The following is a 27,957-nucleotide window of genomic DNA, read 5'->3' on the forward strand; positions in this document are numbered from 1 at the left end:
ATGGACGTAAACTGTAGGTGGGAGCGGTTTGCTCTACTGAATGGTGCTCCAAGCTCTTGGTCTGTGTGACATAAAGGGCCAGAGGGACAGGTGAACATTAACACGAGTCTTTATACTCACAATTTGATGGAAACTAAACACCAAAATTTTAAGTTTTTCTTTAGTAAGTTAATTTATTTTTACATTTTAAAATTATTATTATCATTTTGCATTTTATTTACTGTGTATGGGATAATTCATGTGTGTGCCACAGCACAAGAGTGGAGGTCTGGGGCGGGGGTGGGGGTGGGGGTGGTGGTGGTGGTGGTGGTGGAAAGAGTGGAGGTCGGAAGTGGGGTTTTCCTCTTTCAGTCTCCGGCCACCACAGGGAGAGGAGCTGCCACTAGGGCTTTGCATCTGCAATGGATGGTCATTCGGAACTGCTCCAGTTTCTTGATCAAGAGGAATAAGCAGACGTTCAGCACTGAGCCCAGTAATCTGAAGGCCTGCAACTCCTTCTGCTACAACAGGCGAATTCTCTGCACAACCGACCGTGGGAGTGGAGCCTGCGGCTGACGGCAAAAGGGGTCGTGGTGGTTATGAAACGCAGATCGGGTCAGCAAAAACCTGCCATTTCTTAAGTGAGGAACACCATCAACAAGAGTGCTCCGGTGGGCTATCATGTGAATGCATCAGGCATGTGATCAGAAAGGACAAGGACCATCCTGATCTGCGCATGGCGGCCATCCACAGGGCCAGTGCCACCTTCCGAAGCCAGAAGCCCGAGTGATAAAGAGGAAACGGACCACCCCACCGAGAGCTTCTGAGCCCCACACCCCAGAAGCAATAAAGGGTCCATTGACTTTTTCAACCACCAAAAGAAGAAGAGGGGGAGAGGGGGAAGAGGGGAGGGAAGAGGAGGGGGAAGGGGGAGGGGGAGGAGAAGGAGGAAGAGGAAGAGGAAGAGAAAGAGGAAGGAGGGTCTTTTTTCCTTTCACTATGTGAGTCCCAAGTCTCAGGTCGACAGGCTGAGAAGCAACATCTTTTTTTTTTTTTTTTTTTTTTTTTTTTTTTTTTTTTTCCCCCCCCCCCCCCCCCCCCCGGAGCTGGGGACCGAACCCAGGGCCTTGCGCTTCCTAGGCAAGCGCTCTACCACTGAGCTAAATCCCCAACCCGGAGAAGCAACATCTTTACCCGCTGAGCCATCTCTCTGGCCTTATTTGCTTATTTTTTGAGACAGAGTCCCACTATGAAGCTCTGGCAGACCTGAAAGTTGTTAGGCAGACCAGCCCGGTCTTGAACTCACAAAGATCTGTCCTCCCAATCATAGTATTACAGACATGTGCCAACATGCCCAAGTCAAAGCACTGTGTTTTGTAAAAATATCTCCTGTATAATTAGATTCCCATGATTATAATTACAATTTTAGATTCGATCAAACATTTTTATATTTAGTCAAATTAATTTTATGTTTATTAGTTATAGTTTATGTTAAATTGGAATTCTTTAACATTTGTAAAGGATAAACACTTCTCATTGTTTTGAAGGGCAGAAAGTTCAAGGTCCTGGCACCAACAGATTCAGTGTCTTCATATGGGTTCTCTGCTGCATTAATGGAGCCTTCTGAACTCTCGTGTGCAAGAAGAGCTAAGTCAGAATATTCAACTCCATGAATATTTAGCTATATGAGAATTATGGCCTTACCTACTTTTTTAGTGGTTTTTCAAGACAGAGTTTCTCTGTGCAGCCCTGCTATCCTGGAACCCACTCTGTATATCAGGCTGGCCTTGAACTCAGAAATCTGACTGCTTCTGCCTCCTGAGTGCTGAGATTAAAGAACCCAGAAGTCTTAAAGTTGCTGGACAAGCATTTTCCTCCTACTTTTTTTTTTTTTTTTTTAAAGCACCAGAAAGTGAGCCGAGGGCTTTGTGCATACCAAGCACACACACTACCATTGAATTCCACCCCCACCCTATACTAGAGGATTTGGTTATGGGAGAATAAGTTGTGTTATTTTTTTTTTGGTTCTTTTTTTTTGGTTGTTGTGTTATTTTTAATATGATGATGATGATGGTGGTGGTGATGATGATGACGATGACGACGACAACGACAATGACGACAACAACCCAGGGTCTGGAAACATCTTACATTTGCCTAGCATCCACAAGGCCATGGGTTCAGTACCCAGTACCATATAAAACTGGGTGTGGCACACATCTGTGATCCCAGCACTCAGGATGTAAAGACAGAAGGAGCAGAAGTCTGGGTTATCCTCAGTTACATGGGCAATTTAAGGCCTGCCCTAGATTTCTGTGATCTTGTCTCAAAAACCAAAAACGAAACACAAAAACGCCTGCCGTATTCCTGCTGTGTGGAAGGCTTGGTACACTCCACATTTCTTTCTTGCACGGGGTACAGAACGCACCCTATCAGCGACCCACACCTAGCCCACACACATTTCTACACCCCCTCCCCCGCCCCAGCACTTATATAAATTCCACATTCACTCTGGTGTGGAGACAGGGTTTCTTTTTACATATTAAAGACTCAAGAGTAAGAAGCCTTCGACTAGGGCTCTGTCTGTGTCAGATGTTTAGAGCTAAGAGTTGTGTGGTACACAGCATCCTGGGGCCTGGCCGGTCCAACTGCTCTTTGACACAGGCTGGTTCTGTGTGCTCCTGCTTGACAGAGCTAGGGCTCAGAGGACAGAGCTGCACCGAAGGGTTCTAAGCCGAGACACAGAGAGAGACAGGCGGAAAGGTGGAGACAGTCGTAGGGGAGACTGAGGAAGTAGTTTCTAGGTGAATAAAGGTAAAAGCCCCAACTAGACAAGAAGGGGAGAGTGTAGGAACCTTCCATCCAAAGCTGGAACTAACATGGAGTGCCAGCCAATAATACCAATAAAATCAGAAAAATTGGGCTGGAGAGATGGCTCAGTGGTTAAGAGCACTGGTTGCTCTTCCAGAGGTCCTGAGTTCAATTCCCAGGGACCACATGGTGGCTCACAACCATCTGTAATGGGATTGGATGCCCTCTTCTGGTGTGTCTGAAGACAGCAACAATGTATCCTATACCTGAAATAAATAAATAATTCTTTAAAATAAAAATCAGAAAAATTCAGTATCAAAGAGGTACCTGAGATGGACCCAGCCTTAAGCAGTCTGAGCCAGGTACTAACAAGAGACACACTCTCATGGAGAGCTGCACTTTTAAATGCAGAGGCTTAGCTCTGAGTTCGACCTCAGGAAGCCCTACTAGGGAATGGGTATACGTGAAGACCAGCTGGTGCCAGAAAGGAGCACCCAGTCTCAGAAGCCATCCCCAGAAAGAGCCTGCTTGGTTTGTGGCCCAGTGCCTCGCTGCTCTTCAGGCTGGACAAGATGACCTCACAGAGAGCGCTTCCAAGTTCAAGCTCCTTGCCCTGATCCCAAGGGCTAGAACTCCACCCGGGCATCCTCCAACTCCATGTCTACACCTGGCAGCCCTTGCAGATGGTTATCTCCCCTCCCCCACCCCACGCCTCCACTCGGCCCGCCTGTCCGTCTGCCAACAGCCCCACTCTTGGCCTTTCATCTCGTGCCACGGCAGCCGGCCACGATGCTGTGCCCATCCCCCACCAGCCAGCAACACAGCTTCTCCTGGGCTTAGGCCCCACAGCAGCTGGAGACCAGGGTCCCTCACAGTGTCACATACATCCACAACTTGAGCTGACCTCCCCATCCACCCCCAAACCCCATTGTCCTTTGCTCCTGGGCTTCCCTACCAAGGAGAAGGCTTGACAGGGGGGACAGAAGTGGCCAGGGATAGCAGCACTGTCTTTGGCAGAGGCAGGCCTAAGACAAGATGAGGATGAGTGGCCAGTGATAAGTCAAGATGACCATCTCCTTGGGTGGATGGATTGTCACCAAGGCACTGTCCTCTCCTGGCCTCGGTCTAATTCCCAGGGCCTTGGGGAAAGTGCAGAATGAGATACTTGTGGTAGAGAGGCCCAAGAGAAACCCTCAGTAACAGGGCTGTGGCGCTGCTCTGGGAGGCCAGGTGAGAGGAAGTGTACCATACCATGGTGAGGGGGGAAGACTTCAGAGACAGCTCACAGTTGCCCTCTAGGGCTCTCTGAGGAACACTTGATGGGTGAGGCCAAAAGAGCTAAGCCTCCTGCTGTTGCTGGGGATGAGGGTAGGCCTATTTGGGCATGCCCTTGTTGCAGCTAAAAAGCACAAAGTCCCATCCAGCAGAGAAGGGCTGAGGCTCTGTCCAGAGATGCCACTCACGCATGCACGCACGCACCCATGCACGCACACTCACTCCTCACACATCCAACGGGGTCTGGCCAAAGTCCTTCAGGGTCCAGGCTGAGACGGGTGAGCATCTGTAACTCCCAACAGCAATCTTCTGCTCCCTCCTGCTTGCACTGCCACTGTGTGTGTGTGGGTGGGGGGGGGGTCCCAGCCTCCTACTAGGTAGAGACAGCTGACTTTCCTGAAACCTTAACCTCTTCTTCACTCAACCCCAGTACCAAGTACCTATTCTGTCCCCAAAGCTCTGGGGCAATCAGGGGTATCCCTGTCAGCACCCAGTAAGGGACAGAAACATGGACAGCTGGGAGGGGTGGCTCCTGGGGGGGGGGTGGCTGCGTGAGGAAGCACGGTGTGAACCAAGTGCAGGATCGCTTGGATGGGTACCACCAGGTGAAGGCAAGCATGATATCTTCGTGCTGCAGATGAAGAAGAAGGAGGTTGGCCCAAGGTACTGGCTACTACAACCAGAGACCCACACTCTGGTGCCCAAGACAGAGAAAATGATCTCTGGGCAGGAGAGACTTGGCAAAAAGGGATGAGGCGGGATCCATACTGTCTTACATGTTTTCTTTCCTGTTGAACCTCATATAGAATATACCCATAGGGGCTGAAGAGATGGCTCAGCAGTTAAAAGCACTGGCTGCTCTTCCAGAGGACACAGGTTAAGTTCCCAGCACCCACAGGGTGGCTCACAACCGTCTATTCTTTCAGTCCAGGGAATCTGATGACATGGAAGCGATGTGCTAACATATGTACAGGCATAAACACCCGTACACATACAATAAAACTGAAGTTAAAAAAAAAGTATATCCTCGTATGTCTTCTGGCATTTAAAAGGGTCATAATGGTACAATTCAAACGAAGTGTTGAGGTTCGTTAATAGTGCGCCAAACTTTGCTTCTTAGCCGAGACAAATGGTACGAACTGATACAGAATGTAAAAACAAGAGGGATGGTGGTGGGCCTATGAAAATTCTTTGTTTGAAACTTTTATGTATGTCTAAAACCAAAGAATAGTGTTAAAAAAAACAAACTAGTAAGCACACACACACAAATCAGGTCTTACTCGAGGCGCTCCTGCTGGGAAAGTCGGTCACACTTCTGTGCCAGAGACTGTTGACGATGCCTGGTGAGGACGCCAAGAGGCCAACGGCATTCAAGCAGGTCACTAGACAGGTACAGCCTGGCCACTGGGCATCAGGAAGGTCTGCCCTGGTGGGTCAAGGACATGCTGGGCTAATGACAGGCTTCACTGATAAGCAGCCTATGCAATGTGGTGTGACTGTGTTACGGCAGTCACGCTCGGGCGCTGTGATGGCATGAATAAAGGGACCTGACTCAGACTAAAGGGAGAAGACATTTCGAGTTCCAAACAGGAGGGGGGGACGAGGGACTTATTTTCTCTCTTCCTTCTCTCTTCTCCCTCCCCTTCTCTGCTTCCTCCCTCCCCTGCTAGAGACAAAATCTTGTATAGACCAAACTCGGTTCACCAAGTAGCTTCAAACGATCTCCACCAGCTCCTGATTCTCCTGCTTCAACCTCTCAAGTGCTAGGATTAAAGGGTTGGGACATTTGCTGGGCTGAAATGAGTGCTTTCTAAAGCAAGTCTGTCCATGGACTCAGTTCCTTCTGACTGGGGATGTTGAGCACAGTGGCAGTGCAGGCTGAGGGCAGGACACGGAGCTTGGAGGAGTCAGTTGGCAGTCCCGACTCCTTACTCATTGTGTCCTTGAGCAAGCCACTCACTCTTTCGGCCTCAGTTTCCTCATCCGTAAAATGGAGCCCTATCGCTCCCATCAGCCCGGCTTGCCTCCCAGAGTTGCAAGCGTCACATGAGACAATCATCGCAAGAGGGCCTGGCGTGGGGCAGAATCACCTTGGAAAAATGAGCAGGGCTATCAGGTTGCTGAGTGGCTGTCACACCCTGTTCTGGCCATGAGGAGTCCCGGATGGAGATCTCCCAGGAGCAGTTGCCTAAGCAAGGCCCTCCCTAGGAGCCCAAGATTGTTGGGGGGGGGCAGATGCCAGGCCCTCCCTGAGCCTTTAGGAGATAGGCCAGAGTCCCCCCTCCGTGGGTGAGGGCTGCCAGCGGGAGGCCTGGGAGAGTGGGCCGCCTAGGCTGGGAAGATGCTGGGGTAGAAATGGAGGTGCCTGTGAGGGCCCAAGCCCAGGGGGGAAAAAATTCTTACTGGAGCTGTATAATTAGAATCCTATTAAGCGGCGCCTGGCAGTCTCCCACCAACCCCCTCCGAGGCTCCTGCGAACCTCACAGCACTGTAGCACCCTGCTCTCCAGGCTCTTGCTGAGGCTGCTGGCTTGGGAAGAGCTGGGAGCCAGGCTAGCCAAGAGCAGAGCCAGGGATGAGCAGGGAAGTGGGGGGGCTCAATGTATCCAGCTCCAGTTCTGGCCCCAGGTCTGAATCTGGGCCCCGTACCCCTGCCACCCTTCCTTTTGCTCGGTGAGGAATGACCGTCCTCCATGACCCTTCCAGGCTCAGGACTAAGGTTTTCTGGCTTCCCAATGTCTCTCCTCCATGTCTCTCCCAGGCTGCCAGCTAGCTTCTTAGCCTCAAGCAACACCCAAGGCCCCCTGCTCTCCGGCACCAGTTGGAGGCTGGCATTGGGCAGAGTTGGGTGGGCAGAGTTTAGGTAGTGAGATCTGTCTAAAGTAGGTACTGGACTACCTTCTCTTCCTATCCCAGTCTCCTCTTCCATGCAAGCTTCCAAGACCCCCCTCTCCCTCACACGTCTGCTTTCTGTGCCTCACTCTCAGGTTGCGCTCAGGTCACACGCACGTTGTTGTCCTCATGTGTGAGTTTCACAGCTCAGCTGATTGGTCTCCTCTCTGAAGGGGCTCTGTCCAAAGTCATGCTGTCAAAATGGCTGACTTGTGAAAAAGAAGGGGTTCCCAGCCATCCCCTCCAGGGGCCTGGAGAAAAGCCCCAGAAACCATTACAATGGGGGAGGACTGAAGGCTGGAAAACCAGAAACTTTGCAGGTTAATTCCCTACTTCAGCCTCAGCTCCTGCTTCTGGCTCTGCCCCTGTGGGTAATTCTTTAATTCCCTATGGGGGTCACAGGGACCTGATGCCAGACCCATGGCTTCAGAGAGATAATCAGGAATAGTGACCTTGAACCTCAGCTCCCGAAGGGAACCTGGCTCTGAGATTTTGGTTTTCTTCCTGGGTCACTTGGTTGGAGCCACTCAGGGGCTTTTGGGCTGCCTGGAGTCTTTCTCGTCAACCCAAACTTCCCAGGATCAGGCTTCATCCCTCTCTTCCTCTTTGCTTTTAAACCTTTCCTGCTAGCCTGCCATCTCAAATGCTGATGAGTCAGGGGTTCAAGACGGAGCCCTGCCGCTAACCTTCATGTGACCTTGGCCACACAGTCACCCTCTCTGGAACACCCTCTTTCCTTTCAGCTGGACTTAGCTCCTTCCACCTTTGTCCCTTCCACTTCCCAGTGAGCCTGTCCTCACGCACACTGCTTTGTGCCAGCGTCCCTCCCAACCCTTCTTGGTCATTTCATCCAAGGAGTTCTCACAGGGCTCGTGCTGTGTGATAGGCCCAGCTCTGTGTCAGGTCAGAGGATCGCAAAGACAAACCAGGGTCTCTGGTCATCGCAGTGGCAGAGAGATAGGAGCAGAGGTTAAAGCGGCAGAGGCTAACAAGTGACTTGTACACATTGGCACATTGGACATCAGTGCACTGAAGAGGTGCAGGGCTCTCTCGGGGACTAAACACACTTCTGAGCATTTGTTCCATTCAGAAGGCTCTTCGGAGCCTGGGGTCACTGAGGTTCAGGAAGGGGAGGCACCTCACCTTGAACCAGTAGCACAGACATTTCAGGGGGAACAATGGCTACCTTGTGAGCCCGGTCCAAACTGCACCTGCTTGGGGGCTAGGAACATTCCACAGTTCCCTGGAATAGGGGCAGCTAAGGAAGCTGGAGCTATGCAAAGTTGAGGCCTGCCACCTCTATCCTCTTGGTCTCAAGGAGTCTCTGTCTAAAGCTCCATGGAGAGTTGGCTAGGAGCTCAGACACAGTAGCTGAAGGTACAGCAGCTAGGTCCCAGGGAACACACAAGCTCATTCCTGAAGATGTGGAGGAAGGGGGATTCCTGTCAGCAGCAGGGGCTCCATGTTCTACATGGAGGACATAGTAATCTACTCTGGGTAGACCTACAGGAGTTCTACTTACTACAGACTCTGAGACAGAGCACCTTCACACTGTGGAAACCCCTGGAGGAGAGAGAGGCTTCACAAATGGTAAAGACACCCACTGAGGGCCTTCCTGCTATCTGCTGGCACATCTGACATTCTGCAGGGTCCTTCCCAAGACACATCAGAGACACATCTGCCTCCTCTGGAACAAGGATAAGGAGTTACCATACCACGGGGACAGATGGATGGACGGACTCCAAAGAGACTGATCTTGTCCTAAAAAAGCATGCCAAGGAGCCAGCATGGGACAGAGGGACAGTAGGTGGGAGGAAGACTCTAGGTTCAGGCTCCCTACCTCTCTGTACTCTCCCAAAGCCCTCCCCTACCTCAGATCTCAGTGAGCCTTTACCACTGCAGGGAGCAAGGCACAACAGTGGCAGGCCGCACACCTGGTCCAAAGCTGCAAGTGATGTCACTGCCAGCTTTCCCGGATGTGGGATCTTCCTATAATGACAGACAAAGTCCACAGGCCTTTCATTCCATGCTGGGAACAATGTGGAGGGGGAACCCTCAGGGGTGCTTGCCAGAAACATTCCTCCATCCTGGAGTGGAGATTGAACGGTGTAGCAACTGGCGACTGAGATCACACCCTTCCCTCATGAAGGTTCAAAGTTCTTCTTCAAGTCTGTCTTCTATCCCTCAGGTTACAGCTGCAATCCTGTACACAATCATGGACGCACGAGAGCAAAACAAACCAAAAAAACAGTGGTCAGGTTAGTATGTTCCCCTTGTCATGGACCTGTGTATACGACCAGTCCTACAAGAGACATTTATCATGAGAAGGACTAAGGATGGAACTCAGTTAGCAGAGTGTTTGCTTGGCTGCTAGGAAGCCTAGGGTTTGAGTCCCAGTACCACAGAAACCAGACACTGTCTTGCAATGGCTATAATCAAAGCATGGAAGGTAGAGGCAAGAAAATCAGAAATCCCAGGTCACCTTCAGGTACTTGGTGAGCCTGGGCTACCTGAAACTCAGTCAAAAGAGGACGGGGGTATGGGGTGTGTGGGGGAGCGGGAGGGAAGTGAGGGGATTTACAGAGAGGCCAGCACTTTGAAAGGGGACAGCTGCACATCAGTGTGTTTCCTCCACAGAGCCACACACTCAGCATCTGCCCTCCCTCTCTACTCTCCAGTCTCCCAGGTTCTGTTTTTTGTTTTTTCCCCTACTAGGTTCATTGAGTGCTGCAGAGCCAGCCTTTCCCTCTGCACTGTACAAATCATACCCCTCACTCAGTTTCTCTGTCTGTAAAAGACCATTGTTCCTCCTTGTTGGGGGACATTCTAGAGCTCTCACACGGACCTCCAAGCCCCAGTCAGCTGAGTCAAGCAGGGTCAAGCAGCTGGCTCTACTCCCAGCCACAGAGGGACGCCTTCCCACGGAGGGCTGACACTCAGGGCTTCTCTAGTCCCCAGGGCAGGGCCGGCCAGCTGACAGCATCAGCTCAGAGCCCTCCAGAGTCTCATCAGAGTCAGCACTGCTTCCACCCCACCTCCCCCAGCCCCACTCAGGACACCGCATCACCAACACCTTCCCATCAAGGGCCCCTGGCAAGCAAATGCACAGGAGGGCGGGGGGTCCCTGCACTCCTCGAGTCTTATTACTACGCGCCACCGCCCCGACTCTAGAGTAATTGGGGGCCCGATTTGCATTTTGCTGTGTGTGATTTCTGAGAAGTTCTATGCTACCCTACAAAGCCAGGGGCTCCACACTCTACCAGGAGAGAAAGGAAAGGAAGAGCGTTGGAAGACACAGGAAGTGGGAGCTGAGAAAGGACACTGAGCCCCCCAAATCCTCCTAGGAAGGGGAGTCTTGGCAGGGTCCCCCTAACCTTGTGCCAGCCCTGGCTTATGAGCCAGGGTGGGGATGAAGGGGGTGAAGTCCTTTACCTCCCCAGCTCAGTTTCCTCATTTGTAAACTGGGGTTAATGACACTTAACGAGCGAGGGGGGTGGGGGGCATGTAATTAGCAGCTGCCAGCTCTGGGCTTTGAAGTGGGTGGAGGAGGGGACAACTGGGCAGGGTGTGGGCAGGACAGAGCTGGAGGTTCAGGGTGCTTGGCCTACAGGGAGAAGGTGGGAGAACCAGGGATTTTTTCCAATTTGGAGATCAAGAGCTGGGGTCACACACTTACGGGGGCTCTGGAGGGCAGGGGGCAGGGCATAGGGTCCAGAATCTGGGGCATAGATGTCTGTGGAGTTGAACTGAGGAGCCCACAAAAGGCCTGAGAAAGGAGCCAGCCCCCAGTTCTTCATCAACATATGTTCTTGTGGAGACAAGATACAGAAACGAGGTTCTTATGCAAGAAGCCTTACCGTCTTGTGTCCATTGACCCATAGCTAAGCGCACACAAGGCACATTGCCACAGACAAAGGCACTAACTGCCAGCCTAGAGACTCATGGGAGAGGACAGGCATGTCAAGAGAGGAGTTTATGGGGACTGAGACCAGGGAAGTGAGGACAGGAGGGAGGGAGCCACCACCTCCTCCACCCATGGCCTTTCCGCTTGCCCCACTACGTCAGGACTGAGTCACTGGGAGAGGCCACTGTCCAGCAGGGGTGGGAGGACCTTGGGGACCAAGGTCTGGACACTATCCCAGACCAAGCATCTGCATGGGGCACCTTTGGCCGGATTGGCGAAGACAGTGATACAGACTTGATCCAACCGTCCACAGTTCAGCCACCCACGCCTGATGGGTAGAGGCTTGGATGGGCCTGGGAGGCCCAAAAGGGCCTGTGATGGTCATGCAAATTGTCTGACATCCCACTGTCTCTGTGCAGGTGGAGCGAGGAACCGTCCATGATACACCAGACACATGGAGAGATCCTTCTCAGTGTCAAGCCACTTGTTCTCTACCCACTGGGCCTTGAGCAGGAACCAAGAACGTGCCCTCTCACTCTTATTGCGTGACTTCTGCTGTCCAGATCCTTCCGCACGTTCCCAGGAACACATTTGGAGGTGATTGGATTTGGCCATTTAGACAAAACAAGTGAAGGCTTTTTCCTATCTACTGGGTTCCAGGCACTATTTGATGCATGGGCCAGAAGCATGAACAGCCCTACTGGGCCCCCTCTCTAGCCAGAATGTGAGTATGGAGAAGGGACTAGAACTCTTCAGAAGGGTAAAAGGGGATGTTTCCAGAAGCAGCCTCAGAGGGCAAGGGAGGCTTTCAGTGGCCCAGGGGAGCTATGGGCAGAGCCTCTCTGCCTGTCATGAGTTGCACGGGCTGGGACTAGGAGACCACTTTCCCACTGGCCCCATTAAGCCTAGGGCTCGCCAGCTGCAGCATCTGGAACAAGTGACATGGATTCTTCCTGTCCTCCCTGCCTCCACCCCCCAGTGTGCAAGTACTGGGGAACACAGCAGGCCCTGGTCTGGGGAACTTGACACACAGACTTCTGTCTACTTCATAGACAGCTGTCAGGAGAACTGGGCATCCAGACATTAGAGCACTTTTGGAATGGGACTGGAGGAGGGAGGGGAGAGCCCTCATATTGGTGAGTTAAGGAATCCAGGGCTAGGCTGAGCCCTTGTCCTGTCCAGTTTTAAACACTCCAGCCTGTTGGGGACTTGGGACTATTTCTCTATGCGTATTACCCTCTGTCCTATTCAGTGTCCACTCTTCATGTCCCTGTGTCCCTGGATAGCTGCTACTGTCATCACACATGAATCCTTATGAATCTCAGGGGTAAATCTTGTTAAAAAACAAAAACAAAAACAAAACTCCAGTGCGAACCTCACAACCTGAATTCAGTCCTGGAAATCAATGCCACAGAGTTGATCTGTAGCTTCTAGACACATGACATCCCAGCATCCACACTTACACACACACACACACACACACACACACACACACACACACACACACCGTTAAAGCCTATAGGCCAGACAGAGTAGCATGTGTGTAATTTCTCCATCAGAAGCAGGAGAGTCATGGAGTTGGAGGCAAACTTTTCATCTTCATAAAGAGTTCCAGGCCAGCCTGGGCTATACAAGTGAGACTTTATCTAAAAAAGAAACCAACCTGGGGCTGGAGAGATGGCTCAGAGGTTAAGAGCTGCTCTGGCAGAGGACCAATGATCAGTCCCCAGCACCTATGTCAAGTGACTTGCAGCTGCCTTAACTCCAGCTCCAGGGCAACCATTGTCTCTGACCTCCAAGGCCACCTGCGCTCATGTGTTACCTACCTGCAGAACACACACCCCATACACAACAAAACGTAACTTAAAAAACCAACCAACCAAAAGACCATGTTAGGCTAAGTATAAAAACTAGAATACAGTTTTTATAAGAATAGATTTTTTTCAATGAAATTCTGTGATCAAAGCGAAAAGGTGAGACTGATAAGCTACACTGTGGCTAAGGAAGAAAACTGCCGTGTCCCTGGGATGTACACGGAAACATTGAGGGATGACCCTTGAATTGTTCAGGAGAGGGTGCATGGCTGGGGCTAGAGCACAGTGCCTGCTGTATCCCTAGTACCACATATACCACACACACACACACATACACCACATACACACACACATACATGCCACACACACATACACGCATACACACTCACACACACACCACACACACATACACACACATACACCACACACACATATACACACACCACACACACACATACACACACACATACACACACACATACACACATACACACACATACACACATACACACACATACACACATACACACACATACACACACATACACCACACACACACATATACACATACCACACACACACATACACACACATACACACATACACACATACACACATACACACACATACATGCCACACACACATACACACCACACACACATACACACTCACACACACACCACACACACAAACACACATATACATACACCACACACACACACATACACACACACATACACACATACACACACACATACACACACACATACACACACATACATGGCACACACACATACACGCATACACACTCACACACACACCACACACACACACACATACACATACACACACCACACACACACACATACACACACATACACACATACACACACATACACCACACACACACACCCCAACAGTAAAATAAGAGTGTGAGAGAGGGGCATGGTGATGCACATCTGTAATCCTGGCACTTGGGAGGTGGAAGCAGGAGAATCAGGAGTTCAAGGCCAGCCTGAGCTCAGTGAGACTCTGTGCCCAAACACCAAGGAACAGTCAACGAGACTAGATACGGATATCAAAACATGGATCATCTGGGTAGAGAAACAAGGCCAGTCCGTACTATTTCACAGTTGCGGCTTTTGAAGTCATACACAGCTAGAAATAAAAAGAATGGTTGGTCTGTTCCTGGTGGCTGAAATTGACTTCCTCTTCCTCCTCCTCCTTCCTCAGCATCTCGTCCCAGTACACACATGGTTGTCATTTTTTGTGTCTTTTTTTTTATCCATAGACCCCTGTGGTGATGGTTATTTTCACACCATCTTCCTGTCTCTCATCTGTCTCAACATTTGCACTCACTCATTCATTCGTTTACTTGTTCACTCACTCACTCACTCATTCATTCCACACATACATGGGCAAGCCCTCCTCATCACACATGACATACCCTAGAGAGACAAAAAGGTTGACTGACAGCCTTAGTGATTATGAGTGGCTTTCCCCCAGTGTCCCTGATTCCTTAACATTGACCTCAGTGGGGGGGGGGGTACAATTTTCCTCTTCAGGTCTCTGGGCCTCTCAGTGGGGTGAAGACTGGTCCTTTGTCACAAGACTTGGATGACTTCTCCCTTTACTCTTGGAGCATGTACACGTTTCTGAAACCCAGGCCATGGCTAATGCTAGCAGGGCCAGCTGGGCTGTGAGCCAAGCAGCCCTCCCAAGAAAGGGTTGTCTCTTCTTTTCTCACTTTCTGACCCCTTCTATTTCCCCTGGGCTTGGCCATGGGCCTATCATCCTTGGCTTGTAGAGGTGACATCACCAGGGCTCTCCAACAAGCACACACACCCCAGAGAAGCAGGGATTCCTCTGCATCTCACCATCTCTCCTCTCCAACATCAAAGGCCCAGGCAGTGGCAGTGTGTCCCTCCTCCCGGCCCCCAGGGGTAATCAGAGCCCGGAATGTGTAAGCTGGACCGACAAATAAATAAATACCAAAGCACGCGGAGCCTCCCGCCCCTCGCTGCCACCCAGCACCCTGGGCTGGGACCTAGGCACAGGGCCAGCTCCTGACAAGGTCGAGGGGACCGCCTGGAGCTGGAGGTGTGTGTGAAGAGTTTCGTGTGGGCAGAGGTCTGGCTTATCCTAGGCAGCATCAAAAAGCCTGTGGTGGGGGTGCGTAGAGAAGCCCTGGGTGTGTGTGTAGGGGGGTGTCCTTCATCAGACGCCCCATCTCACAGGCTCATCCACCCCTCGATCTGTACCAGCCCAAAGCTAGCCTGCCTGTTTCAGTGGCTGCTTATTGAAGGGCCCCGTGTTAGGGAAGATGGTGGGCAGTGGCTGGGGTTTCCAGGATGGACCCAGATGACTCCCTTAAAGGATGGCAGTAAGTGAAAAGAGAGGAGAGGAGGAGAGGAAGGATAGAGAGAGAAGAGGGAGGAGGGAGATGATTGTGAAAAGGAAAGAGAAAAAGGAGAGGGAGAAGAGGAGGAAGAAGAAGAGGAGGAGGGAGAGAAGCTAATCTCACAAAAAGCAAGAAAGAACCCCGAGGAAAGTGGCTTTCTAGTTCCAGCTTATCTGCTGTGTGAATTTGGGGCAGCCACTAGCCTCTCTGGTCTTTAAGAGCACTGAAATGCCTCTTCTGATTTGCCTTTCTGAGGGGAGTAGAAAGGAGTAGAGAAGAGGCGCCCTTTGAAGAACTATGAATGGTCAGGTTCCCACGGGTTCTCCCTCACCAAGTAACAGACAACTTTGGTTTGGGCAATTCCAGGTGTAGACGCCAGGGCCTCACACAGACTAGGCAAACTCTGTGCTAGTGAAGGTGTGCCCCTTGTGGGTGTCCCCAGTGTCAGTAAGCACTAAGGACATGCTACACACTAAGAACATGCTACACACTAAGAACCACTCTTGAAATGGGGACCAAGCAATGGGGTGGTCTGGACCTCTTCGTCTTTTCTGTTTCATGTCGAATCCGGAGAAAGTCCAGAAACTCACTTCATACAAAAGTAAACCTACGCTGGATTCTGTTTCTGGGGCTCTGCCCATCTCTGTCCCTGGGCCTGGAGCAGAGCATACACCTCAGAGAGGCAGCATGTATCCCATCCCATCCCTTCACTGGCTGCCACAGCCTCAGGAGCACATTCCTCATAGAAGCAGAAGTCTCACGTAAATGCCTAACCCTCCATGTGTTACTGCCCCCTTTCCCAGATCCAGAAACTGAGGCACAGGTACAGGAAGTAACTTAACAATCTACATCAAGGTCAGGCTAGAGCTAGGACTTGCTCAATATACTTTATTCTCCAAGTCCTCAGGGTTTCAAAGCCTGGGACTTTTCCAGGTTTCACTTCCTAGAAGTTTTGTCTGTCTCAGGGCCTTTGTGTCCTCAGCTCTCACAGCTCCAAATGGATGCCCGCCATTTTGCAGAGGGTACTGAGCTTACACGCCCAGCTGACACAGAAGCAAGATGACAGACACACAGAGGCCCAGAATGTTCTATAGGCTCTGAAACCATACTCTAAACTGAGAACAGGTCTGGAACAGTTGGACAAAATGTTGGGAGAGCACAGGGAAGCTCTGAGGTCACAGTGCGGGGGTACCCTTCTGGGAGGGCTCCCCAGAGAAGTGGGTACCGGTCAGACTTTCTGCCCTGGGTGAAAGGGCTTAGGTGTGGTTCACATAAGCATGAGTCCAGCCAGCATCCACGGAGCAGCTCTCTGTACCATGTACCCAGCACCAAGAAGAGACGCTAGACTTTGTTTAACCTTAACAGGAGTCTAAAGGAAGGGGCTATGGTAACTGGCCCCACTTTACAGACAAAAGGGTTAAGTCACCTGCCCGAGACCACCTGGCCAGTGAGTGCCTCCTGCCCTGAGCAGAGCAGGGTAGGGTGGGTGATGGATGATGGATGGACGGACAGACGGATGGACCTACTCTTGCCATACTCCTAGGTCTGAGAGGCAATAAGCAAGAATGGCGAGTTAGGCCATCCAGATTCCCAAAGGAGGGGCACCTGACTATTTTTCTTACCCACTTTACTCATAATAAAACCGAAAATCATAACCACAGTCTACACAGCCCTTTAAACTCTGAGTTCAGACTCATCTACACCCTCTGTTCTCTCGTCCCACTTAAGCCCCAGTGGATTCCTCGACTTTCTTCAACACAGCAAAACCTCCCCACCTCCGACACCCCAGGGCCTTGGTACTTTCCACTGCCTGAGAACTCTTCTCCCAGCTCTCCACCTGCCTCTCTGCTTCTGTGACCGTCCAGGGAAGCAGGACTAAGCTTGTCATCAAGTACATCTCTCAGTCGCTTCCTGCCTCTCTACCCACCTTAATTTTGTGCCTCAGCTGTCATAACTAACACACACCCTGATACCCTGTCTATTGGTTTTGTTTTGGTTGGTTGGTTGGTTGGTTTTTGGTTTTTGGATTTTGTTTGTTTGTTTGTTTGTTTGTTTGTTTGTTTGTTTGTTTTTAAGATAGAGCTTCTGTGTAGCCCTGGCTGTACTGGAACTTGATTTGTAGATCAGGCTGACCTCAAATTCACAGAGGCCCTCCTGCCTCTGCCTTCTGAGCGCTGGGACTAAAGGTGTGCGCCATCACGCCTGGTTCTTATTTACTGGGTTTGATTTGCCTCCCCTACTCAAGAGCACAGACTCTGCAAAGGCAAGGAGAGTTTGGTGTTGATGGCCTAGCACTATGTCTTCTATACTTATGGGTGGATGGACGGATGGACGGATGGATAGACAGACAGATGGATAGTAGCTCTGGCTGGTCCTGAAAGGAAGGGCAGAATCTGCTTAGACACCCTCCATTGAGTTTATTTTTTAAAGAATATTTGTCCCATCTTTAACTATGTGGGGGTCGGGGGTGGGGGGAGAGGTGGTTTGCACATGCGTGCAGGGGTCCACAGAGGTCAGACAATTGTGGGCTGTCCAGTGTAGCTCCTGGGAACCAAACTCGGGCCTTCCGAAGAGCAGCAAGCACTTTTAACTACTGGCCCGGTAATTAAGCATGCCCCTCCCCAGTTGGGTTTAAGTGTGAATCAAATCCACAAGACAAAATGTCCCTTCTTCAAGAAGGCTTTCTTAAGGTTGTCCCTTCCTCAGCAAAAACCCAGATCCTCCAAACTGACCAATTGCCTTAAGGAGTAGGAACAGCTGTGCCTTCCTTGTGAACACGCCATCTCCCTTCACTATGATCTTCCCAGATGAGAGGAGGGGGCAACAGAGCCCAGGCCAACCTGCAGCCACCTCATCAAGGTGGTACCCAGCCAGGAGGCAGGAGGCGGTGCCCTGGCTTAAGGCATGAATGGAGCAGGAGGAGGATGAAAGGAGGCCAGTGCTCCCAGCCTAAGGAACAAAGGGACCCAGCAGGTGTGAGGGGCCTGGGGGCCACGAGGGCAGAAACTGGATCTGAATCAGGAGATCAGTGTCACCTGCAGCGGGGCTGGCTTCCATTAGCCTTCTTGGGTTGTCACTCGCTCTGAGGACAAAGCTCAGGCAGGAGGTCGGAGCAGGGTGGGGGAATCTTTTCTATTTCTATCTGCGTCCCAGCTTCCCCTTCCAAGAAGCAACCACGTATTTGGTTCTCATCAAGGTCAGAGCCGGGAAGAATGTGGAGAAGACAGCCTGACGCTGCACTTTTACACAGGAGACCCGTGAGACCTCCAGGGTACAGTGGCTTCCTGACTCACGTGACTAACCGCTGGCTGAGCCCACACCTGGCTCCAGGAGTTTTGGCTCTGGCCTCAGCTGGTAGGAAGTGATCTTTTTGTTACTTCGTTTGAGTCCAGGGTCTGGATAAATTACCCAGGCAGGCCTTGAACCCATAAGCTCAAGGGCTCCTCCTGCTTCAGTCTCCCCAGTACTGGGGGTGGGGGGTTACAGGTGCAGATACTGCACATGGTAGGAACTTATCTTTCTCTTTAATCTGTTCTACCTCCTAGCAGTCTATCCATGAGACGGTAACCAAGAGAGCTAGGACGGAACTGAACCTGGACAGTTCATAAAGGGAATTGCTTACAGTAGTCTCAGGGGCAGAAGGCTCTAGGCAGGGTCTCCCCAGACATTATGCTTTCCAAGTAAAGTGTTCCTCCTAAGACAGAGTGCTCCCAAAGGAAGGTGATCCCCAGCAGGGCGCTTCCTGAGGGCAGGGTCTCCTAGGACACAGTACTCCTGGGTCAGGGGTGTCATACAGGCAAAAGGGTCAGACAAACTGAGCCAGGTCAAGGGAAGGTCAAACTCCTAAGCATGCTGGCATGTGGAGGGGACACCTTGCTCCCACACAACAGCCCAGAGCCACCCTGAGTCCCACCCTTGCAGCAGCTGCTTTGCCCCAAGGAATGGAGGAACCCACTGGAGGAAGCCTGGAGACATAGGTGAAAGGGAGGTGCTGGCCAGGTAGGAGGGCAGGGAAAGAGGGAGAGGAAGAAGAGGAGGAGGAGGAGGAGGACAAAGCAGGCCTGTGTGGTACCTGGGACATTCCCAGTCTCTGCCTTGTCCCCTCCCTGATCCTTCTCTGAAAGGGGAGGGAACAATGCTCCCATTGAGGTCCATTTCCCTAGGGATAACATCTCTGTGTCCACCGGGACAGAAGCCAAGCAGGTGAGCCTTGTGGGGGCTGAAAGCCTGCTCTCCAAGCAGCAGGGGCAAGACCTCAGAGATGAGGCCAGGGGTCCCCAGGAGGGTGACTGGAGGAAGAGAGCCAAACTCTGCTTCTTGTTCTGAGGCCAGAGGAGGGGGCATTGAGAAAGAGAGCTGGGGGGTGGGGGGGTAAGGGGTGTCAAACTCCCTGGTACAGTGGGGACTACTCTCCCATTCTTATGGAGCCCTTCTCTGTTCTGAAAAGGAATACAAACATGTCAGAACCCTGGCTGCTGACCTACCAATGTCAGGAGGTAGGCCTGCCCTCTTCCTGTGTGACAGATGTTCAGAAGGACAACCATGGCTGTCTTTTGTTCAAGTTGTTCAAGGGTCTGGGGATATAGCTCAGTTGATAGAAGGGTCACCCAGCATACAAGGAGCCCAGAGTTGGGTCTCCAGTACCATACAAAATGGATGTATGTGGGGGCTGGGGATTTAGCTCAGTGGTAGAGCGCTTGCCTAGCGAGCGCAAGGCCCTGGGTTCGGTTCCCAGCTCCGAAAAAAAAAAAAAAAATGGATGTATGTGGTAATGAATACCTGTAATACAAGAACTCAGAAAATGGGGACAGAAGGGACAGAAATTCAAGGTCATCCATGGCTACACAGGGAAGTTCAAGATCAGCCTGGCCTAGAAGCCATCTCAAAGTGAATAAAATAAAATACTGTTTGCATCAGGAACAGCAAGAGTTCAGGGCCTCTTTGAGACCCATCCAAGGACTCCAACACAGGGAAAGCTTCACTAGATGTCATTTCACTTGCCTGTTGGCTACTCCATTTGAGACAGGGTGTTACTGTATGGTTCTGGCAGGCCTCGAACTCACAGGCATGGACCTGCCTCTGCCTCCCAAGTGTTGGGATTACAGGCACTTGAGAAGCTGATACTGTGGACCTGTCCCTGAATAGGGCTGGACACTCTTTTAATTGGGTGATTGATTCCTGGACTGGAGTGGGCTTAATATATAATGCAGACTGGTCTAGAGTCGCAATCCTCCTGCCTCAGCCTCCCCAGTGCTGGAATTACAGGAATTTACCACCACTCCTGCCAATTTTAAAGGCTTGAGGTCACACCAACACTGAAAATAGTCTAGAAATTCGAAGGAAAGCTCACTCTACTTCAGCCTCAACACGCTGTCGGGGCAATGGAAAGGTCACTGGGCTCAAGGGCGACAGGAACATTTTGTCACAGTGGCTTAACCTCACAGATGGAGGCCCCAGGGAAGGGGTCAGGGTCGAGAGGCACTGAGATGACTTCAGAGGATCGCTGAGACTTTAGCAAACAGGGACAAGATGGAAGTCCACCGAGCTGAAGGGCGGGGTCGGCTCAGCATTGACTCAATCAACTGCCAGCTTCTGTTTCTCAAACAACCACAACGACTCTGTTCCACCTGCTGGGTGCATTAGACACACAAAAAAAGCCATGTCCAAGTCATCAAGACAGCCACCCATCACTCCGTCAGCAGTAGCAGGAGCAACCGCAGCCTCCATCAATGAGGAGACAGTTTCTAAGCCTGCAAAAGATGTCACAGTTGGGCGCAAGCTAGATGGTTGACAAGGAAAGATAGAGGATCTGAGATTATCAGGTATTAACATGGGTATGAAGAGCTTGGGGCCCACTAGCGGAGGTCACTGAAAGAAGGCTGAAGGAATGGGGTGTTTTTCTGTAGGCAGTGGGGAGTCATGGGAGGTTTTTGAGCAAGGGAACTCTACATTTACAGAAAGGTAACTGGGTAGTAGCACTAGGAGACAGTCCCTGCTTGTCTCTTGGGTCCATTTTGTGATGAAATACCTCTAACCATCTCAGGGGAAGAAGTAATGTAAATGGGCCGGTGGCTGGGGCAGATGCAGAGAAACACTGACTCACCGAGGCAGGATCTCAACCCTGGTCCTCCCCTCCGGGCCATCCGTCCTGCCTCCCCCAAGAAGCCTGTCATCTCCTCCCTCACTTCCAGCTTCTCTCCATCACACCAGAGGACCAGTGTCTCACTAAGGCTTGCTTCTCTGTGCAGACCATGACTACAGAGGCAAGGGGACAGGAAGCCTGCCTCTGGGCCTTAGGATGGAGGTGGAGACATAGGTGGGGAAAATGAGGTGACTATCTGCCAGGTGTCTGGTCAGAACCCCCAACACAGGCGTGTAGCTGCATTGTGGGGGTGGGGGTGGGGTTGGGGTGTAGGACTACCAGCTAGTGATGCAGCAGTAAGCAGGATGGTTGCCGAAACACCCCACACACAGGCTTCTGCCCCTCAGCCTCAATGCTACTCACTGAGCCACCTGCTCCTCACAGGTCCTAGTGGGACCCCTCAGAAACAGCCCTCTGAGGGGTTTCATAAGGATACACAGGAACCCATCCAGCAGCTCTCCCTCACAGGAAAGGTAGAGGCCTATCTGCTCCCAGGTGGGCTGGGCTTCCGTGCAGGCCAGGACCCCAGGCGCCTAGAGGTGCAAGGAGACCCAGGAGGAATGTTCTCTCCTCTCTGGGGTTGAGGATGGGGATGAAGGCTGGCGCCTGGAAACCCATCCAGCAGCTGTCCACCCTTCCTTCGAAATCTAGACACTTCCCCATCAAGCTTGTCCTTTTCATAGAGTTGCCCGAGTTACCAGGCCTCTCTCTTTTTAAACAGCCCCTCTGGATTCTCCAGCGCACAGTGAGTCAAGGCACTGCTCCAGTGTCCAGACAACACTTTCCACTTTGGTCCTGTTATTAGCCAGAAGCCTGATATGCCCGACTTTATAGATACCAACAATGAGGCCCAGAGAACGTAGGTCATTTGCCCCGGGCCCTACAGGGAGCAAATATCACAATATAGAAGCCTGTATTTGATTCCCTTTCCAATCACCAGATATCACATAAGTCATTTCCTTCTGACCGTGGAGGTGGTGGAACCCCATTGTGTGACAGGGTCAAGTGCAGAGGACGTTGGGTTCACCGCTTGACCTTTGACCTTTCTTGGGCAACCTGGACCGGGGCAAGTTGGCCTAGTAGAGCAGTGCCCCAAGTTAATCCTTCTGGGATGAGACTAGAGGAGGTCAGAGGGCAGGCAGGTGATGGTTTGCTCTTCCAGCCCAGCTGGACCCTGAGAGGGAGGATGAAGGATCACCTGACAGCACACAACTGTATCCACCAAAGGGGATTGATGGAGAGCTTAAGAGAAAGTTCTGAGTATCAATAGCTGAGCCATGACCAAGCTATATTACCTTCCCGAGCCCCAGTTTTCTCCCTATAAAATAGACGGCCATAGGACCTACCTCATAGGCTGTCCCATGCTTCCTGATGGGACTATGACCTGGCTGGCCATCAGAAGTCATGGCAGGGCCTGCCCTGGGGTAGCTGACAGATGCTGGGAGTCACGCTTTCTACCCTGCCTCCTGGATACTCCTGCTCCCACACAGACTCCCAAGCTCCTTTGTAAGTAGCAGACAGAGCATGCCCAGACTCCCGGTAACACCTGTCTTAGAGTCAGAAAAGAGCCAGATCAAGAGCTGAACAACGGCCATTGATCACTGTGACCTCTGTGGGGCTTTGGGAACCTGCACCTGCATGTGTCAGACACAGTCTTTGCCCTCAGCAACACGTGGATATAGACACTTGACTGAAGGTTTGCTTCACAAGTGTTTGTCTCCTCTCTGAGGAGGCCTGCTAAGGCAGGGCTGGCTCCTCAGCCTGACAGATAATCTGCTAACTTGTGGAACAAGGGCCTGGCCTTCCCTAGGGTAAGAGCAGATGTTTGCCTCCAGCTGTTTGCTGTTAATCAGTCTTCAGAGAGCGCTGCTAAGGCCTCCCCAGGGTTCCGCCTGACACTGGCTGAAAGTGGCTTCCAGCCTGAGGCAGAGGGCTAAAGCCTGGAGAGGTGCGGCCCAGGAGGCCCAAGAGGCATCTTCTCTCTTAAAGCTACGCAAGAGCCCTGGGGTCTGAGCCAGGATGGTGGAGGAGGGGAATGCAGCCAAACCAGACTTCTTCCTCATTCTTGGTCTCCTGAGTCCCTCCAACCACCACTAACAATGCACATCCCTCCCAAGGCACCCTAATATCCCAGAACCCCCCCCCCAAGCCATCTTGACCAACCCTTTCTCCCTCAAGCTTCCCCTTTCTGCAGGCTTTTCAGGAGGGTTGGGAAGTGGAGACTGTGGTCTCTATTGCTCCCCTGGGAGGATTCACCTGGGTCCAGTGTTGGATTGGACTTCCCATACCTGACGACCTTCAAGGCAGAGTAGGCAGTGAGCTGGTGGGCATCCCAGCAGCTGAAGCTGTTACCTTGACAGTCACTGCCATCCCAGCCCTTAGGGACCGCATCCTATTTAGGATCTTAGATGCTGGGACTACACAGCTGCTACACTTTGAGTGAGGCAGGTCGTTCAACAGGACAGTGAGATGAATTACTGGGACTTAAAGAAGTTATTAGAATTGTTAAAGCCATGATCAGACAGAGGCAACATCATGGCAGGGGCTCCAAGGAGAGCTCAGGCCCCATGGCAGGGGTCTCTGAAAAGAGGTTTCTCACACACCTTTATTCTAGCCCAGGCAGAGGGGGATGGATCTCTGTGAGTTTGAGGCCAGCCTGGTCTACAGAGTGAGTTCCAGGACAACCAGAGCTACGGAGACATCTCTCATTTGGAGGAAGGAACCTGGGGAGGGGAGAAGCAATAGAAAGAGAAGCTCTTAGATATTTTAGGGAAGGGGGGAGATTTCACAGGGGGAGCCCGTAGCCAGGCACAATGGCTCCTGGCACATACCAGGGGAAGTTGTGGAACAAGACACAGGGGCCCTCAATAATGCCCCTATGCCTGCTATCACCAATACCGGCTTTTGTGCAGAGGCTGGATTGTAACATTACATTCTTGTAACCCACGGCAGCCCTGAGTAGCTACCCAGAGCACCTGGCTTTCTTCCGTGCTGGGGCCCTCCTCCTCCAGCCTGGCCTTTCTAGACAAATGAAACTTGAGTTCGTGACAACAAGGACTCTCTGTGACTGACTGCTCTGCTCGTGGCACCTGTGCTGGGGCATTTTGATAATGAGGATGGACCCAAAGGGTGAACGAGCCTCACTCTAGTCCAGTCCAGCTGTATCCCTTCCCAGAATTCTATGGGATCCACACAGGTGCGGAACCCAGAGCATCAGGCAGAGCTAGCAAAGGACCCAACTTCAGGGATGTACCTTCCTCGAGGAGAAAAGCTGGCAGGGTAGGCCATGGAGGGACAGGCCACTGAAGTCCCAAACTGTGTGGCCTACACACTCCCTCCCTACCCAACCTGATACAGAGGAAGAGGCAGAGGAAAAAAACCTATGCAAGAAGCTTGTGTGGGGTTCAGGAGATGGCTGACCCTGCAGGCAAAGTACTTGTGGTACTAGCCTATCAACTTGAGCTAGGCCTACAGAAAGGTAAAGGGGGGGGGGCTGGGGATTTAGCTCAGTGGTAGAGCGCTTACCTAGGAAGCGCAAGGCCCTGGGTTCGGTCCCCAGCTCCGGAAAAAAAAAAAGAACCAAAAAAAAAAAAAAAGAAAGAAAGGTAAACGGGGAGAAGCAACTCCACGAACGTGTTCCTTAGCACCTCAGTACGTGTTCCTGCACGCGAGCGCACACACACACAGTGAAATTTAATTATTAATTACTTAATTAATATTTTAAGGAAGTAGCCTACATGGTCTCCGATGAGGCAAAGTATCAGATGGGTGGGAGATAATACAGGAAAGAAGGGTGAAAAAATTATTTTAAAGAGTCTAAGGAGGTGTTGGGGATTTAGCTCAGTGGTAGAGCGTTTGCCTAGCAAGCGCAAGGCCCTGGGTTCGGTCCCCAGCTCCGGAAAAAAAAAAAAGAGTCTAAGGGGAGCCATTGGCCTCAGTATGGAGGTGCCCTGAGGACTACTACCTCTGAATGTGGTATCTAGGACATGTCCAGGCTCTCAGAGCCTCAGTGTACCATCCCAACTCTCCCCTGCTGCCCCACAGCAAAGGAATTAGCCAGGCTTCTAAGGAGAAGGGCCAGGAGAGGTGATGGACAGATTCCCTGGGGCTCTTCCAAAGCCCAAAGTGAAGGATAGGGTGGGTATACAGGAGCAGTACCCTGCTGTGGGCATGAGGGCCTTCCTATGTCTCCTAACATCCCTATGTAACAGGAACCTGGGCCCTACCCCCCTGGAAAAAAATGGCTGGCCAGTGATCTGAACAGGGAGTACTCCTGTGGTCACTATCTCTAGCCTGGACCTCTCCTCCTGTTTCTGTGGTATCACTTTCCCTAGCCCAACAGGGATGCCCAAGCTGACAGTCTCATCCTTGGACTCAGGGGCAGGGCAAGCCCAGAGCCCAGTTTCCGGTCTGGTCGTTAAATCCTGATTGGAGATCAGCTTCATTTGCCAGACCTGAGCCCTCATGGAGACAGGATTTGGACTCAGGGGAGGAGGGGTGTTCAGAGGTGGTGAGGGATAAAGAAAGAGCTCTGAACCCCCACACCTCAGAGGGGACACCTAGCTCAGTCTCTCTGTTTCCCTTCCCAAGTCCTCCCAGGCTGTGTCTTCCTCCCCGTCACAGCCCCACTCATCCAATTAGCCAGCTCCCTTCTCCTTGCAACCACATGTGGGTCTCAGGTTCCGGGTAACAAGGAACGGGTCCCACTGTCTTTGTCCCCATACTTGCAACCCACTGGGTACCTTCAGAAGGCAGAGCAGAAACACGTGGCTCCGCCAGATGTGGAGCAAGTGGGTATGTCCCTGGGCACCAAGCCTGGCAAACAACTTCTGTGGCTGCGAGCCCAGGAAACAACAACTCCAGCTCCCCACACCTGGTGCCAGGGGCCTCTAGGTGTCCAATGCCCTATGAAAAGGAACTAGGAAGCCACACTGGGGAGCCTTCTACATACCCAGGAGACTACCGGGGCCTGGCACCACCTACCTTCTCTTTTCCAAATCATGTTACTCCAGCAGGACCTGTTCATTTTACAGTGGCCTCTCTTCCTCGGTTCCCCCTCAACTCCTGGCCCTCTCTCCTTTGAACATTGTTCAGCCTTCCAGCTGGGCTCCACATTTCCCTCTTCCAGGAAGTTTACCGGGATGGTCCAGCCTCTGCTTTCTTGGCTCTAGCACACCTCCAACACACCTACTGATGAGCATAAAGAAGATAAAGAAGATCCTTTTTCTCCTCTAACTCTTCCTCTTTTTCTTTTTCTTTTTTTGAAGATAGTCTCCTGTAGCCCAGGTTGGCCACCAAGTCGTAGCCAAAGCTGACCTTGACCTTGATCTTCCTGCCTCCACTCTCAGTATTGTGATTACACCACACAGGAAGGTGTGGCAGCTGGGCACTGTCCCTCAGATGCTGACAGCGCCCTCCTGTTGGAATCCCATTCTATACAGGGATTCAAACTATCTTCAAATTGACCAGAGACAGGGAGAATTTAGGGTGAAGTATCGCCTCCCTTTTATGGAAGACCCTGTCACCCAAAGAGCAGAGATAAATCCCAAGGTGACTGAACCTTGCAATGGACTGGTCCTAGGCCTTCTGACCTTCCATGACCCAAGAACACTTCTTCATCCTTGGAGGGGAACCGAACCAGAGGAAGCTCGGGTATAGAGAGTGAAGGGGAGTGCAAGGGTGGTGCCAGGTGGGGGCCAGGTGGAGACTGAGGTAAACTCACAGCCCAAGCTGGGCAGCATGGGAACAGGCTGGGAGTGGTTCTGGACCCCCGCACGGGGTGCCGCCGCGCTTACCGCAGGATTCCGCCCCTCCGAGGGCGCAGACAATGGGGTCGCTGTGCCCGGCGCCCCCTCCCCTGGCTCGCCGGTCCCCGCCCGCCCTCTCTCCCCAAAGCTGCTTTCAATTTAAACGCCTCCAAACAGCGGGTGCTGCCCCGGGGGGGGCGCGACCGCAGTGCCGAGCGCCCCTGTAATTTCCGCAGGGAGCTGACCGGCTCAAACACGGCCCCGCTGTGCCCCGACCGCAGGCCCCGAGACCGGAGACGGCGCCCAGACGGCCTTGCCCGGGTCGTGGGAGCGCCACCGGGGCGGCATCCTCCGGGGCCCAGCCTCGGTGCCGGTGCCGCCTCCTCCAGGCAGTCCGCCCCAGGAGCACTGCTCTACCACCTGTGAGGGCCGCCTGTGAAAGCCATCTGCTCCTTTTGCAAGAGAAAGGTGTAAGAAAGAGGTCAGCTCCCCAGCAAATGTGAGGTCAGGGTTGGTTCTCCTCGGAGTAGAGGCTCAACAAAAGGGGATCCCATTAGACTGCCACAGAGATGAGCTGGGGGCTCAAAGGACACAAGCCGAAGGAAGACGCAGTGTGTTTATTAAATGTGTAATTCTGTGTTCAGAGCTAGAGGCTTCCTAAGTAGCTCAGGCTAGCTTTGAATTTGCAGCCCTCTTCCCTTGGCCTCCTGAATAGGGGTGCGTGTGGTGTGGTGTGGTGTAGTGTGTGTGTGTGTGTGTGTGGTGTGTGTGTGTGGTGTGTGTTTTGTCTGTGTTGTGTGTCTGGTATATGTGGTATGTGCATGAGTGTTTTGTGTGTGTTGTGTGTGTGTATGTGTTGTGTTGTGTGTGTGTTGTGTTGTGTTGTGTGTTGTGTGTTGTGTTGTGTGTGTGTTGTGTGTAGTGTGTGTGTATGTATGTGGTATGGTGTGTGTGTGTGGTGTGGTGTGTGTGTGTGGTGTGTGTGTGTGTGGTGTG

General features: G+C 51.9%; 1 pseudogene; it reads left to right on the top strand.

Annotated features, from left to right (window-relative positions):
- On the top strand, positions 1-27,387 carry LOC120095345 (uncharacterized; annotated as a pseudogene).
- The last annotated feature ends 570 nt before the right edge of the window (positions 27,388-27,957 follow it).

Source organism: Rattus norvegicus, chromosome 10 (genome assembly GCF_021556685.1).
Source record: "Rattus norvegicus strain SHRSP/BbbUtx chromosome 10, alternate assembly SHRSP_T2T, whole genome shotgun sequence".
NCBI classification, from domain to species: Eukaryota; Metazoa; Chordata; class Mammalia; order Rodentia; family Muridae; genus Rattus; species Rattus norvegicus.